Source organism: Oreochromis aureus, linkage group 22, assembly GCF_013358895.1.
Source record: "Oreochromis aureus strain Israel breed Guangdong linkage group 22, ZZ_aureus, whole genome shotgun sequence".
In the NCBI taxonomy this organism is placed as follows: domain Eukaryota; kingdom Metazoa; phylum Chordata; class Actinopteri; order Cichliformes; family Cichlidae; genus Oreochromis; species Oreochromis aureus.
The window spans coordinates 37,117,408-37,134,173 of record NC_052962.1 but is presented as its reverse complement, the minus strand read 5'-3'; the positions used below and the strand labels follow the sequence as shown (position 1 = coordinate 37,134,173).

The following is a 16,766-nucleotide window of genomic DNA, read 5'->3' as shown; positions in this document are numbered from 1 at the left end:
GACCAGGACATGTCCTTCAAGGCACATATTAAACAAATATGTAAGACTGCTTTCTTCCATTTGCGCAACATCTCTAAAATTAGAAATATCCTGTCTCAGAGTGATGCTGAAAAACTAGTTCATGCCTTCATTACTTCCAGGCTGGACTACTGTAATTCGTTATTATCAGGATGTCCTAAAAACTCCCTGAAAAGTCTTCAGTTAATCCAAAATGCTGCAGCAAGAGTCCTGACAGGGACTAGAAAGAGAGAGCAGATTTCTCCTGTTTTGGCTTCCCTTCATTGGCTTCCTGTTAAATCCAGAATTGAATTCAAAATCCTGCTCCTCACTTACAAGGTCTTAAATAATCAGGCCCCATCTTATCTTAATGACCTTGTAGTACCATATCACCCTATTAGAGCACTTCGCTCTCGCACTGCAGGCCTACTTGTTGTTCCTAGAGTATTTAAAAGTAGAATGGGAGGAGAGCCTTCAGTTTTCAGGCCCCTCTTCTGTGGAACCAGCTTCCAGTTTGGATTCGGAGACAGACACTATCTCTACTTTTAAGATTAGGCTTAAAACTTTCCTTTTGCTAAGGCATATAGTTAGGGCTGGACCAGGTGACCCTGAATCCTCCCTTAGTTATGCTGCAATAGACGTGAGCTGCCGGGGATTCCCATGATGCATTGAGTTTTTCCTTTCCAGTCACCTTCTCACTCACTATGTGTTAATAGACCTCTCTGCATCGAATCATATCTGTTATTAATCTCTGTCTCTCTTCCACAGCATGTCTTTCATCCTGTTTTCCTTCTTTCACCCCAACCGGTCGCAGCAGATGGCCGCCCCTCCCTGAGCCTGGTTCTGCCGGAGGTTTCTTCCTGTTAAAAGGGAGTTTTTCCTTCCCACTGTCGCCAAAGTGCTTGCTCATAGGGGGTCATATGATATGATTTTTGGGTTTTTTCTCTGTATTTATTATTGTGCTATCTACTGTACAATATAAAGCGCCTTGAGGCGACTTTTGTTGTGATTTGGCGCTATATAAATAAAATTGAATTGAATTGAATTGAATTGAGATGGAAGCCCCCTCAAACGTCTCATTTACTATGCTAGCACCCGAGATTCAGGGATTCCAGCTCGTTTTACAGGCAGTGGATCAAACTCTGACTTCACTCTGACCATCAGTGGAGTCCAGACTGAAGATGCAGCAGTTTATTACTGTCTGAGCAGACACAATGTTAACAGTCAAGCTGTGTTCACACAGTGAAAGACAGTCGTACAAAAACCTCCCTCAATCAGACCGAACAGAAACTGAAGCGACTGCTGCAGCTGGAAGATACTGCAGAGACTGATACAGTTCACTGAGGACACACACACACACACACACACACACACACGCAAAATAAAGTGATTCATCACAAATTTGTGTCCTACTGCTATTGCATACACGTTGTGTTCAACTTTCAAATATATATTTAACTAAAGAACAAACGTGGGCCATTAACAGATGCCAGAATAAGTCTTCTTCATGACCTTTGACCTTAGAACTGTAACAAATCGACTGAATCTATATCAAGATAAAATATTCTGAAGATAAAAATCTGAAAATGTTCCTGATCAGTGAGGCTCAAAATAAAAACAACACACCTGTGAATTTAAAATTTTACTGTAAACATATCATCAAACATGAACATGAGTGAAAAAGTTGTTATCGAACTGAAGGTGTTTTCATTTTATTCATATTTTGTTCATATCATCATTCATTTAATCTTCTCCTTGTTCGTCAATGAAATTAAAACTTTGTGCTTCAGATTCTTTCTAATCACTCCTTGTATTCGTTGACTCTCCTGTCTGTGAGTTCTCCTCAGAACAAACAGCTCATAAGAGACACTAAAGACTCTTTCTTCTTTAGACTTGCTTTGTAGTCTGGTGAGATTGGACATTATATTTCTCCATCTCCATTTAATACTTGTAAAATGCTGCTGTTATTGTATATATATTTATATTTCTTCATACATTCTTATATATTTCTATACTGTGTATTGTGTATTTTGTTGTACAGCTACTTTATTTTCAACTTTAATTCATATATATTTATCTTATTCTTTCCCAGTTAAATTTACCCTTCATTCTAATTTGTATTGTATTGTGTATTTTGCTGTACAGTTATTTCAGTTATTTTATTTTAAACTTTAATTCATATATATTTTATCTTATTCCTTCCCAGCTAAATTTAACCTTCATTCTAATTTGTGTTGTACAGTTATTTTATTTTCAACAAATTCATATATATATTTTATTTTATTCCTTCCTAGTTAAATTTACCCTTTTTAATTTTCATATTTATTTCCTATCTTATTCATAGCCTTTTCTTTTTTTCTTTAGGTCACGAGCAGTTGTGTAAGCATTTCACTGCATATCGTACTGTGTATGACTGTGTATGTGACAAATAAAAATTTGAATTTGAATTTGAATTTGAATTTGAGATTGTTTCCATGGCAACATTCATGTAACTTAAAATAAGCATAAAAATAATCTGTACAATTTTAAAACTCCTTTTTCAGCTTTTGCCAAAATGCAGATCTCCTTAATGGTTCTTTCAGCCCGTGTTTTTTTTTACCAGTGTAAAATAAAGACATCATGTTGGAGTGCAGAGTTGGTGTGGATTCACGTAAATGAAAAAATATATTCATCAAGTGCAGGTTTGTAGATTTTGAACAAAATAAAATGTCTGATTCAACCAAAATTCACCTTGCAAAACATCTTTATTACCTAAAACATGAATGTTGTCATTATGAGAAAGAAAATAACAGTTTTAGTCTTTATTTGTTCTTAAAAAAGAAAGATGGAGAGACAGTTACAGAGTTGAGAATGAGAGCATTAAACCAGTATCAGGTTGAGGCAGGTCAGGACTGGGAACACTGGGCTCTCCTCAGTGGCTCTGAGACCAGAGTCTGGCAGCCCTGGGTGGCCTCACAGGTCACAGAGCCCACCTTCATCCAGCGGTCTGCAGGGAGCCTCAGGGTGCTGCTCCAGCTGTAGAGGCCGTCATTCTGCAGCACCACGGGCTCCTGCTCTCCTCCCAGCTGATGCTGCCACTGCCATCCACCTTCCAGGACAGACTCCAGTCTGAGGGGAAGCCCTTGTTGGCCAGACATGTGATTGTTGCAGTCCCCTGCTGTAGCTCCTCACTGGAGGGGGGCAACACTGTCAGGACGGGACGGGTATCACCTAGGAGACACCAATCAGCTTAGAGCACAGGGAGCACACAGCTGTCAATCAAACCACAGACAGTCGGACACCTTTACTGTAAGAGCTGATTTTCTCCGTTAAGAAGTTTCTGTCAGGTGTTTTTTCTGCTCCACCAGTCATTAACTCACACATTGTTTCACTTCCCTTTAAGAAAGCTCTCATGCATATCAGCACAGAGAGAATCATCACACAGTTTGACCTGAAATATGTTCAAACTACACTGGAAATAAAAGAAGCAGATGTGGCAACATTTACAAAACAAGTTTAAAATCATCAATATTGTACATAACTTACATTAATATTAACTGGAAACACATAAATAAGATATATATATATTCAGTGACACATAATGCTCTCATGTATATCTAAAGCATTTTTTAAAGTTCACATAAACTCAAAGTAATTTCAAACAATACTTTACAGACTAAAGACATCAGAGATGATTTTAATTTTTTTTTTTTGTTTGTTTTTTCCAGTTTCAATTAGACTGAAATGTAGACATAACATTTAGAGATCAGATTTGAATTACCCTCCATGACATAAGAGGATGATAAAAAAAATTCCAGCATCAAACTTGTTGCAAAGTTACATGATTTTCTCTCATTCAAAAATCAGAAAATTAATTGTTAAATCATCTACAACAAAAAGTATTTGACAGTTAAACAGAATAAACTTACTTCCAACATTCAGTCTGGTTCCTCCACCAAAAGTCCACCACAGTGATACAAACTCATTGAGCCGCCGTACAAAAACCTCTGACTGTAGAGAGACACGGCTCTCTGACTGTCAGACTGAACTAAAACTACAAAACCTCAAAAAAGTCAGCCATTAAAACTGTTAATTAAGAAAAATCATCCTGTGGATTATTGTAATGTTTTAAATGATTCAAATTTAATTTTCATATACATTTATTAAGCACACTGTATTCCACTGTGACTACACTAAATCTTCACAATTATATTTAACAAATTAAAATTTCACACCCAGACAAGTAAAAAAAAAAAAAATTAGGAGAAACCAGCTAGTAAGAAAAAACAGGTTTAAATGTGACTTACTTCCAACATCCAGTCTGGTTCCTCCACCAAAAGTCCACCACAGTGATACAAACTCATTGAGCCGCCGTACAAAAACCTCTGACTGTAGAGAGACACGGCTCTCTGACTCTGAAACAAACTCAACAAAATAATTCACTGTTTGCACAGCAGCAATGACTCAGCTGATATGACTTCTTCAAATAACATCATAATAACATCATACAATGTTAGTTTAAATATAGTTTGATCCATAAGTTTTTGGATGATGACACTTTCACAATTTCACTCTGTACATAAACACAGTGGAATCTGAGTCAAACAATTATAATGTGACTGAAGTGCAGACCTTCAAGGCCCACAAAACTCTTTATGCTTTAAAGGCATGAGGAGTTTTTTGAGTTTAGTTTTCTATCGGTCAGTCATATTTACAGATTAGCCCCAATTTTGAGAGGCACATAATTAATTGGATAAACAAAGATAATTGTAAATATAATAATAATTTTATATTCTTGGATAAAAATCCTTCAGACAATGACTACCTAAAGTCTTGAACCAGTGGAGGTCCCCACATGCTGTGTCCTCCCTCAAGATGCTCTACTAGGCCTTTACTGACGCCATCTTTTTGGGGGGGTCATTATTCATTTGCACTGTGAAAGATTGTCAAGTGAGTGTTGCAGCTCTTGGTTGAATGTGAGCAGAGAGTATAGCTGTGTACATTTTACATTTCACCCTTCTACCTCTATCAGAGGTAATAATGTCAATAAACACTAGTGGCCCAGCTACACTGGCAGCCAAAAACATCATTGCCATAACTTTGTCTCCACCATCTTTGACAGACGATGTGATTTGCTTCAGATCCGTTTTTCTCCTTTGTAATTTTCTCTTCCAATCATGCTGAAAAAACTTAATGTTGGAACTGTTCCTGATCTTTTAAATGTTTTACTGGCAAAGTCTAATCCAGCCTGTTGAGTTTGTAATCAGGTAGCGAAGGCGACGTCTGGGTTCAACACTTTATTTCAGGCTTTACAGCGGCACTCCATGTGTTTACCTCTCTCTGCTTTCTTTTTCTCCTCTCTCTCTTACTCAGTCTCATTAGCGGCACCCCTGGTCTGACAGGGTAACAGCATGTAATAATTTGCCTCCTTTGTTATAGAACCTTGTACACACAACACAGTCTTCCAGTTCTTGAGGGTAACTTGACAGTAATAAAGTTTTTTTTTTTTTTATCTCATGCTGATACATGCAAGCTGATCTCTTGAACTCAGAATACTTTATCTTTTTAATTTATCTTGGAATATTGAGGAAACAATCTTGTATCTCCATGAAATGGGCTGTAGTAGACAGTCGTTCAATTACTTTGCACCGTTTTCCAGCATCCAGTGTTTATTTCAGAATCCAGGTATCCTGTTTCCATTTGAAATGGTAGTTAAGACCTTCAATAATCAATAGCTCTTCTGTGTTGTTTTAAGTGCAGTACTGTACAAATGGCTGGCGAAATTCTCCAAAAGCTTTGTTGTTTTCAACATAATGTGTAATAACAACCTCATTACAGTATATCCATACTTTATAATTTGTCATACCAACAGTAATCTGGGTTGCCACTCTGATCAAAGAACACATGTTGTAAATTTAAGCATTTGCTTTAAACGTCATTAATTTATCATCTCATAGCCAATGTTCCCTCTAATTTTTCACGTGTCTGAGCGAACACACAAACTCCCTGAGCGATCCCTTGGACGACTGTGAGCGACAGCAGACGTGTGCACTGTGGTCACACCGGCATCTAATCCATCCAAGTTACATGGTTTATTAAAATAATCAAATTACAGCATTTACATTTATGTTAGACTACTTTTAATTAACTGCTTTAGCCCACTTACAATGAAAATGTAAAATAAATCTAGTTATTGACCTGTGTAGTATGTTAACACTATTGGAAGTAAAAATAACTTGAACTCCAATTTTGAAAACACAACTTTCTTTCTTTTTTTTAAAAAAAGCTCTGACTTGTATTATGAGTCTGTGGTCTGGGAGAGCATCCTGTAGTCCTCTATAGTATATAATGACCAATGCTGGGCAATTAATTATATAGTTACTTCTTCAAAAAAGTAACTGAGTTATGCAAACAACAAAGATTTTTGCAGCTATTTTTTTTAATGCAGCCAAGGCAGTTTTTTAAATAAACGTTTCAAACTATTTACAGAACAATCAGCTGTTCTGCATCAAATTTGATGCCACACAAATTATTTGTGCCACTCCAAAAAATAATTTCTGTCCACTATGAGATAAATGAGAACAACAGCCTGATATCTGCAGGCCTGACAACAGGAGACGTATCACTCCTTTAACACCTGTAACATTCAGCAGTCGCCTCATTGTTCTGACACACACAACAAAACTACACTACACACCAACTACACAAGATTTGCGCTAAACGTGGCAAATCTCGCACATCTCAAAGCACCGCCGTCACTCCTAAAACTTCCCCCCGTTTCTTAACAACTAGATGCCACGTTGCCATATGATTTTTTTGATTGGTCGACATGATACATTTTTGGATGAATAGGAAAGGGAGAGGGGGTGGGGTTTGTTTTTGCTCACAGGCGGACAGTGCTTTCGAGCCTTTTTTCTTATAAAACGCCATTTTTACCCGCAGTAAATATAAACAACAATAGTATTCAGGAAGAAAACCAAACATTGCAGATATTTTTTATCATAACTCTGGTTTTACGTGGCCGATCAACACAATTTAAAAACTGGTATAAAGTCCACACTTTTTTGACCAAAGGTTGTACACGTTGTCATTAACGTGGCTTCACTCCACATCAGCCACGCCACTTTGCTAGCTAAAACACCGGTGTGGGCACATAAGGACGCTGTCATAGCCTGTCAACCACGTTGATTAGCTGCGTATATACGAATGAGAATCGCATCATTGGCTGGACTATGGGATAAGGTGGCATCGTTCTAATCCCATATGGGAGCAGCCAGTCACTTATTGACTAACACTGCAAAACAGAATTGTTAAAGTTTTAAATTTAATTTCAATGCAGGTTAGAATTTTTTTTGTGCGCAACGCAGATTTTCTGTGCGCAGAGACCGTGCCAGCAGTGTGCAATTGCGCACATGTGCAGCTTAGAGGGAACATTGCTCATAGCATATGGCTATTTTTCCCTCTGTGGATCAATCTTCTGACAGACGTTTTCCTAGAAATAACTCCATTACATAAGCTGTCTGATTTGTTGTACTTAAAATAAAAATATTTAAATGCTTTCATTCTGTCACGGACCCGGCTCTGGAGGACTCGGGGGTCCGTGAGCAGGATGGACCGTTATTATCATTATTATTATTATCATTGGTATTGTTGTTGTTATTTGGGGATGTGTGTCTTTCTGCACTATGCTGTGTTGTTCTGTGTTCCACTCATTATATGTAGAGGCAGGGTGTGGGTGTGTGGGTGTGTACATGTGTGGCTGGAGGATGGAGAACAGCCACATGCGGGCCTGATGGGTGTGGCCCGGCAGGAGGACCGGCCACACCTGAAGTTCCTGCCACACACCTGTTGGTGATCAGGGCTCGTCGGGGGAGCTACTTAGGAGAGTGTTGGAGCTCCCACCGGCGCGGGATCATTAAGCTAAGACGCCAAGTCAGTGTGTGTAGTATTAGGAAGTGCGGATCGTGTGTGCGCGCAGGGTCAGTGTTTTATGGCTGCTTCTGTTATTGTCCTGCAGGTGGAACGAGGGACCAGAAGGGCAGCACGCACAGGGTGTGCAGAAACACAACTGCCGGGAGCACGAGCACGGACGTCGGAGGGGAACACACACACGGGAGTCTAGGGAGCTAAGGGGATTTATTGTGCATCAGTTACGTCACTGTAAATAAACGCACTGTCTACACATAGAGCTCCACGCCTGGGTCTTCCTTTTCCCCATACCCCCACGGCTTGCCCTGGCATACCGTGACACATTCAATGAAGGCAGATGTTTTTGTGTTATTTATTTTAAAGAACTCAACTATTTTTTATCCCAGATAATCTATAAATTCTTCCTCTTTTACCAACTCTACATCATTGTAAATTAAACAACATAATATATGTTTTCAATCAAAATACTTGTCATGGCCCTGGGTCTTTGACCGAGTGTTTTGTGTTTAATTTATATTTCTTGATGATTGTGATTCATGGTTTTAGTTCTCTTGATGTTATATTTTTTATTCTAACTTTTAGTTTCAGTCACTGTGTCTTCCCTGTATTCCATGTTTCATATCCAGTCAGTCTTGTCTCCACCTGCTGTGTCCCCTGGCAGCTCTGGAGAGTCTATCCAGCCATCAGCTCCACCTACTACACAACCACCAGGACATCCGTCTGTGGCACCTACGCCGCAGGTGGCGTGGCTTCTTTATGTGTTTGTTATGACATGCATAGGTTCTTTCTCTTCAGCACCCTCTGCTGGTCATAGTGGGAATACTCACAAGCTTATATTTTGGTGGGGTTTTTCTGTGTTCCTGTGGGTAGAGGAAACAGGAAGCTGGTCGCTTGTTAGCCTGCAGAATATGCTGTTTGTCGCCTTAGATGCTCTTTAAAACATTTGTGGCTTGGAGAGTTATTGCTTGTGAGTATTAATGTACAACATGTTTACAAGTTCATTTGGTTCATTTCTATTGCAGAGATTTGTTTAGAAACCAGTTATTTCATCTGCTATGTTTATCTTTGAGGAAGCTAAACTCGCTAAGTTGTATTGTGATCAATACTGAGTCGCTGTTGATTACACATACTATATAACAGTATAGTTCATATCCTAGAAGTGTGAGTTAAAAGGAAAAGACATCTTGTAACATTTACTTTGTGTTTGTTTTTAGTTTTACGGGAAGAAAAGGATGTCAATCATTGAACTATTGACAAAGTAAAAAGCCTTAAACTTACTTCCGCCTCCAATGTTCATTGAAACCGTTAGCTGTCTGTCAAGTTGGGCAAAGGGATGCACAATAAGGACAGAGCAGTGTTTAAGGACCTCTCTGCATTGAATTATTACTTATTATTAATCTCTGGCTTTCTTCCACAGCATGTCTTTTGTAAATGGTAAATGCACTGGTTCTTATATAGTGCTTTTCTACTCTGAGCTTTACACAAATTGCCTCATTCACTCAATCGTAGAAGTACTTTTTTTCTATGCTCTTTCTTTGCTTTGTATCTAATACTCACATACATTCATACTCCAATGGATGCATCAGATATCAGCCTAGGGTCTGTCATGGTTCGTATTTGAGGAAGAGACAAACGACTGCAGAGTCCCAGTAGATGTCAAAATAGTGATTTTATCACACACATATATATGTGGGGAAGATGAGCATCATTACACTTTCAAAGCCTATCTTCCGCGAACAATAAATAAGGAGTGGTATATATAACAGTTGATGACGAATAATATGCGTCAAAGCAGTTGGAGTTACTGGAAATCTAAGTATCAATTCTCGTAATCCAAGAACATTCTCTTCCATCGGACCCTGAAGACCCTTCCCTCCCTACACCAGATGTTCTCTGTTATTGCTAAACAGTCACGTACACCGGACAAGTCACGTAGCAGTTTTGAGCAAAACAAGTCAGGATACGGTGTGTGTATGTACTGGCCCCATTATGTGTGTCTTATCCTCTGTGACCCTCCTCCGAGTCATCTGTTGCCAGGCAGACTCCACACCGCAGCAACTGGGCCCACAGATCTGTATGCTCTATGCTGTGATTTTATTATATGTGATGTGTTGTATTGTGAGCAGATATGGAATCCTCTTAACTTTACCTTAACCTTCCCACTTCCCCATAACTTCAGACCCTCAATTAACAACTCTCTAATAAGCAATATGGATAACATGAATACAGTTAAACTTGCAATGAAAGATCATTATGTGATTAAGCTACCACCTACAATACAGACTTGAAATACAGACTTTAATGTAACATCAACAGCTTCAAAAATGCTCTGATAAAATGATACTGATAAATGATAAGTGATGCAACAGAAACAATAATGGTTATGAATAGTAACAGTAAAATAATTTTATAATCTCTACAGGTCTAAGGATATTTGGTATACACACTGGAGCAGTAAGGGGTTGAACCACTAACCTTCCAATTAGTAGGAAGCCTGGTTCTGCTGGAGGTTTCTTCCTGTTAAAAGGGAGTTTTTCTTTCCCACTGTCGAAGTGGCCAAAGCGCTTGCTCATAGGGGGTCATATGATTGTTGGGGTTTTGTGTTACTGTAGTGTTTAAAATACAATAAAAAGAACTCTGATTATGAAAGTTTGGGCTTTGATATATTATTTATAATAAAACATATATAATATGTAATATATGTAATGTAATATATAATAAACATATAATAAAACTGTTCATTAGTAGACTGCTGTCAGTGCCCCGATGGCAGCTCTATCCCAACCGCTCGTGTTTATTAAAAGGTGTTAGCCTTCTGCTCATCGTGTTTGTAGATTTTGTTAATTAAATTTCCATAACAATAACAAAGCAATACAACTATTTAAAGGGCATTTCTCGTCCACCTTTTGTTTTCAAATCTTGCTCTCTGTCCTGGCTGAACTTGTGTCTACATGGAAATTCTTCATCTTCAACTCTCTACTGATGAGGAACTTTCTAAATAAACAGGAACTAACAAAAAGATAAATTAAGAAAGTGAGAGGAATACACTAAACAAGATGACAGAGTGGATCAGAGAAATGGAAACACTGGGGAGCACCGGGACAGCAAAGACACCGAAGCACGAATAAAAGTACAACTCTGGAAGTATGAAAAACTCATCACTGATCTCTTGTCACAATACAAAATGATTAAAGACCACAAGATAAAACCAGTATATTAATTCATTTAAACCATGAAGAACTAAATGTGTTTTTACCCCTGGGGTAGACCACAAGCAATGTCCATACAAAAGGAGCAATACCATTTCATTTCACAAACTGCTTCCTGTCTCTTAAATAACCCCTAAGCAAATATAAAACTATTCCCCTAACACCATAATGTTCCAATTTTCTTATTAATATATCATGATCTCTTGTGTCCAACGCTCAAGTGTATGAAAACCGATTCACATATTGCTTTTTGTCTATGGAGTTTGGGGTGTTGTCACGGCGAGTGGGATGAGCCGTGTGGAGTTAATGAAGTAGGATCCAAATGCAGGCACTTAGTAAGTAAGTACAATGCACCAGTGAAAAACAGGAAACAGAGATCACACTAAACTATACTGGAGACAACTAAACTACTGAATACGAACCGGAACTCTAACATGAAGCAAGGTGGACGACGGTACAAGATGGTGACAGCAGGGAGAACACACGAATAGGACATGGAGGATATACAGACGGACCAGCAACTACAAAGACTAAAGACGTGACTTAAATACACACAGAGAAACACAGGGAGATTACACACAGGTGGTGGACACAGCTGGGAGTAATTAACAAGACGAGACAGAGGTAAAACTGAACATACTCACATGAGACGCAGACCTTCACAATAAAACAGGAAACAAGAACACTACACAAAGACGCAGACCCGACACTGAGAGACACATGGAACTAAACCCACACAAAACATGAGAACATAAAACCTGCGAACAAAACCCCTAAACCAGAATCACAGTAATATAACATATCACAAATAATCAAGACACCAGACAACCCCAAAACACTCCAAGATGCAAAATAAACCAAAACATAAGGAACTCTAATAATAATCTATCATCATCATAATCATCACCACCACCACCAGTATACAGGAATAATCCATCATTCAAAATCAAAACATAACAACTCCAAAATGCTGGGTCGAACCGACCCAGAACCGTGACAGGTGTATTCCATTGATTCTAATAGTGCCAATGATGGTGATCTGCCAGATCTGAACCCGTACTGACTCTTGGTGAGTATGTTAGTGATGACATCACCTGGTATCTTTAGAAACCTGCAGAAGCTCCTAAACTGCAGATTGATGATGCTACCACCTGTAAATCTAGAGTTTGTGGTTATTTAAGTGGGAGTCAGTCAGGAACTGACTTCACTTTGACCATCAGTGAAGTTCAACCTAAAAGTGCAGGAGTTTATTACTGTCAGCAGGAGTACAGCCGTCTGTTCACATGTGAGGAACACTGTGAGAAAACACTTTTGGTTATTTAAACTTTTGTCTTTGAGGAACGACAAATGAAAAATGATCTAAAGTCTGAATTTTAATAATTACGTTTTCTTTTCAGAAGATTGACCTTGTGTGACACTATGGATAATATTCATTACAGCTGATCAATTACTATTGACAATAATAAATAAGTAAGCCATTCTGTTACACACTGAATGACTGACAGCTGATCATTCAGTTATCATATTTAGTCACCTATATAATTTCCTAAATTAGCTGTTGGGCCAACAAATTTATATTTAAATAAAAAGTATCAAATCAAAGAAATAAAAAAAAATATGATGTCACATTTTCTATTTCAATCTGTGATCTTGACAGGATTCTGGAGAGGCTGGAGCTTTTCCAGCACAGGGTAAGGGTAAGGGGCAGGATACACATTATCATCCATATGGTAATAGCAAATTCAATTTTGAGTAATTTTAAATATTGACTAATAAGAAACTAAGGAATAACAGAAAAGACATCATTAATTCAGACAAACATTTCAGATAGAAAAAGCGCGAAGGATTTCATTATGTCAGTCAGATCATTTCCATAGAGAGGCACTTTGCATGAGCAGCACCATGCTCCAGTGCTCTGGGAGAGTTTATAGTCCTGAGAGTTGAACACTGGATGACTGACAGCTGTCCTTCATCACAACAGAAGCCACAGAAATCCTCCTCATCAAAAACATGACTTTGATCTGCGTCCTCATCTGGACTCTCCTCTGCTGCTGCTTCACAGGTAAAGTCCAGAGAATCAAACTCCTCTCCTCTATCAACATCTGTCCCTCTGAAATGAAGCCCACAAAACCATGAAGCTGCTTTATGTTTTTGTCTCTGTATCCTCAGAGTCCAGAGGACAGATCACAGTGACTCAGCCTGGAGCAGAGAGCTCTGCTGTGGGAGACACAGTCACCATCAAGTGTAGGACCAGTCAGAATGTTCTTGTTTGGAACAACAACCATCTTTTAGCCTGGTACCAACAGAAAGATGGAAACCCCCTCAAACGTCTCATGTACTATGCTAGCACCCGAGATTCAGGGATTCCAGCTCGTTTTACAGGCAGTGGATCAAACTCTGACTTCACTCTGACCATCAGTGGAGTCCAGGCTGAAGATGCAGCAGTTTATTACTGTCTGAGCAGACATGATGTTAACAGTCAAGCTGTGTTCACACAGTGAAAAACAGTCGTACAAAAACCTCCCTCAGTCAGACTGAACAGAAACTAAACTGACTGCTGCAGCTGGAAGATACTGCAGAGACTGATACAGTTCACTGAGGAGACACACACACACACACACACACACACACACACACGCAAAATAAAGTGATTCATCACAAATTTGTGTCCTACTGCTATCGCATACATGTTGTGTTCTTCAAATATATATTTAACTAAAGAACAAACGTGGGCCATTAACAGATACCAGGATAAGTCTTCTTCATGGCCTTTGACCTTAGAACTGTAACAAATCCACTGAATCTATATCAAGATAAAATATCCTGAATACAAAAATCCGAAAATGTTCCTGATCAGTGAGGCTCAAAATAAAAACAACACACCTGTGAATTTAAGATTTTACTGTAAACATATCATCAAACATGAACATGAGTGAAAAAGCTGTTATTGAACTGAAGGTGTTTTCATTTTATTCAATTATTTGTTCATGTCATCATTCATTTAATCTTCTCCTTGTTTGTCAATGAAATTAAAACTTTGTACTTCAGATTGAATTTGAATTTATTTATTTAAAAGGGACAGTGCAGTTTAACATAGTTCAAGTGCAAGACATGAGACTGATGTACCGCACATAGGTTTATAGCTACTGCTAATTTTCAACAATTAGCACTCTTTCTAATCACTCCTTGTATCCGTTGACTCTCCTGTCTGTGAGTTCTCCTCAGAACAAACAGCTCATAAGAGACACTAAAGACTCTTTTTCTTTAGACTTGCTTTGTAGTCTGGTGAGACTGTTTCCATGGCAACCAGGTCCCAGCATTGCTTCATGAACCAGTCTGTCTGGTACAGGTGAGCAACACCACCAACAACCTACCACACACATTCATGTAACTTTAAATAAACATAAAAATAACCTGTACAATTTTGAAACTCCTTTTTCAGCTTTTGCCAAAATGCAGATCTCCTTAATGGTTCTTTCAGCCTGTGTTTTATTTTACCAGTGTAAAATAAAGACATCATGTTGGAGTGCAGAGTTGGTCTAAATTCTTCTAAATGAAAAATATATTCATCAAGTGCAGGTTTGTAGATTTGAATAAAATAAAATGTCTGATTCAACCAAAATTCACTTTGCAAAACATCTTTATTACCTAAAACATGAATGTTGTCATTATGAGAAAGAAAATAACAGTTTTAGTCTTTATTTGTTCTTTAAAAAGAAAGATGGAGAGACAGTTACAGAGTTGAGAATGAGAGCATTAAACCAGTATCAGGTTGAGGCAGGTCAGGACTGGGAACACTGGACTCTCCTCAGTGGCTCTGAGACCAGAGTCTGGCAGCCCTGGGTGGCCTCACAGGTCACAGAGCCCACCTTCATCCAGCGGTCTGCAGGGAGCCTCAGGGTGCTGCTCCAGCTGTAGAGGCCGTCATTCTGCAGCACCACGGGGCTCCTGCTCTCCTCCCAGCTGATGCTGCCACTGCCATCCACCTTCTGGCCAATAAGATAAGATAAACCTGTATTAGTCGCACACGTGGGAAATTTTTTGGTCATGGCAGAAAATACAAGTTAAGAGCAGTAAAGATTAAGAAACAAAACAATAGAACAGGATAAGTTAAAAAAGAATAACATACTATACAAAACAGAACAAATAAAATACCATATAAATAGAATATAATACTTTGCTATATTGGGAAGATTGCACTTGGTACTACTGGACATCAGGGAGACTGGGCGATGGCTATCAGTGTGGATGTTTGTTTGTGTTTGTCTGCACCTGTGTGGTCATCTGTGGATACCATGTTGTAGAGTCTGACAGCAGTTGGAAGGAAAGACCTGCGAAATCTGTGTGCCGCAGCCTGCCACTGAAGGACCTGCTCAGTGCTGTCAGAGTCTCCTGCATGTGGTGGGAGATGTTGTCCAACAGGGATGAAAGCTTAGCCACCATTCTCCTGTCACTCACCACCTCCACTTGGGTCCAGAGGGCATCCTAGAACAGCGGATCAGCCTGTTCAGTCTCTTCCTGTCCCCAGCAGAGATGCTGCCGCCCCAGCAGACCACACCGTAAAAGATGACTGAGGCCACTACAGAGTCATAGAAGGTCTTCAGACCCTTCACTCCAAAAGACCTGAGTCTCTGCAGGTACAGTCTGCTCTGCCCTTTTCTGTAGAGGGCATCTAAATATTGAGCCCAGTCCAATTTATTGTTGAGATGAACACCAAGGTACCTGTAGCTGTCCACAGACTCAATGTCCATACCTTGAATGTTCAGTGGTTGCAGTGGAGGATGTTTGTGCCTGCAGAAGTCTACCACCAGCTCCTTGGTTTTGCTAGTGTTGAACTGGAGATTGTTCTGCTGGCACCACTCCACAAAGTCTTGGGTCAGTTCTCTGTACTCCCTATTGTCCCCACCATTGATTAGGCTGACTATTGTAGAGTCATCAGAGAATTTCTGCAGGAAGCACTGGGTGGAGTTGTGAAAGAAGTCTGGAGTGTAGATGGTGAAGAGGAACGGTGCCAGAACCGTTCCCTGTGGTGCCCCTGTACTGCAAGACGACCCAGTCCGACACACAGCCCTGAGTACCCATGATGCGGCACACAGATTTCGCAGGTCTTTCCTTCCAACTGCTGTCAGACTCTACAACATGGTCTCTGCAGATGACCACACACATGCAGACAGACACACAAACACATACATCACATACAGAGGTAGTCCAATATCCATGCTGTGAGGTGATGGTCCACTCCTGTGTTCTCCAGCTTGTCCTTCAGGACAGTTGGAAGAATGGTGTAAAAGGTACTAGAAAATTCAATGAACATGATTCTCACAGTGCTCCCAGCAGTCTCCAGGTAGGACGGGGAACGATGTAGGAGGTGAATGACAGCATCATCCACTCCAGTGCCAGGCTGGTAGGTAAATTGAAGTGGGTCCAGTGATGAGCTCACCAGGCGCCGAGACTGAGTCAGGACCAGCCGCTCCAGGGTTTTCATCAGGTGGGATGTCAGAGCCACCATCCTGTAGCTGTTGAGGTTCTTGGGAGTTGGAGTCTTCGGCAATAGTACAACACAAATGGTTTTCCAGAGCTGTGGAACTCTCCTCAGCCTCAGGTTGAAGATGAGCTCCATCACCCCACACAGTTGATCTGCGCAGGACCTGA

General features: G+C 39.7%; 1 pseudogene; it reads right to left on the bottom strand.

Moving 5' to 3' along the window:
- Window positions 1–2,730: 2,730 nt before the first annotated feature.
- Window positions 2,731–16,766, bottom strand: part of LOC120435794 — a 281,387-nt pseudogene continuing 267,351 nt past the window's right edge.